This window comes from Trachymyrmex septentrionalis, unplaced genomic scaffold, assembly GCF_001594115.1.
Source record: "Trachymyrmex septentrionalis isolate Tsep2-gDNA-1 unplaced genomic scaffold, Tsep1.0 scaffold79, whole genome shotgun sequence".
NCBI classification, from domain to species: domain Eukaryota; kingdom Metazoa; phylum Arthropoda; class Insecta; order Hymenoptera; family Formicidae; genus Trachymyrmex; species Trachymyrmex septentrionalis.
Window position 1 is genome coordinate 1062640 of NW_017305977.1, and position 478 is coordinate 1063117.

Sequence of the window (478 nt, forward strand, 5' to 3'; positions counted from 1 at the left end):
TATATATATATATATATTTCATATGATGTATATATTAATATATTGAGATACATTAAGTCACGATAATTCTCATTGCGTAAGTTTTTATCATCACGTGGTAATTGTTTAATTGTAAGTTAGTACACATTGTATGCACAGATGTGTTATATCATTAATAATATCAGTGCAAAAAAATTTATATCTTTGTATTACATGCCTCTATTCAGTCCAACTCCTGTCCATTATGTAATTTTTATTTTATTTTCACATTTAGATGTGAACATTTTTAATTTTAATATATGTTCGTGTGTACGCGTGAGTAGGTGTAAGTACTGTCGTAGGTACATCTCTACAAAAATTTCACCAAATAAATATACGAATTCAAACATCTATTGCTTAGTTTATACATATGACTGGTTTTATCGTTAAATTAAATGAAAATTTACGATAAAAAATTCCTACTTATTGTATTCAGAATTTAATTTTTTTTTTATTCGAT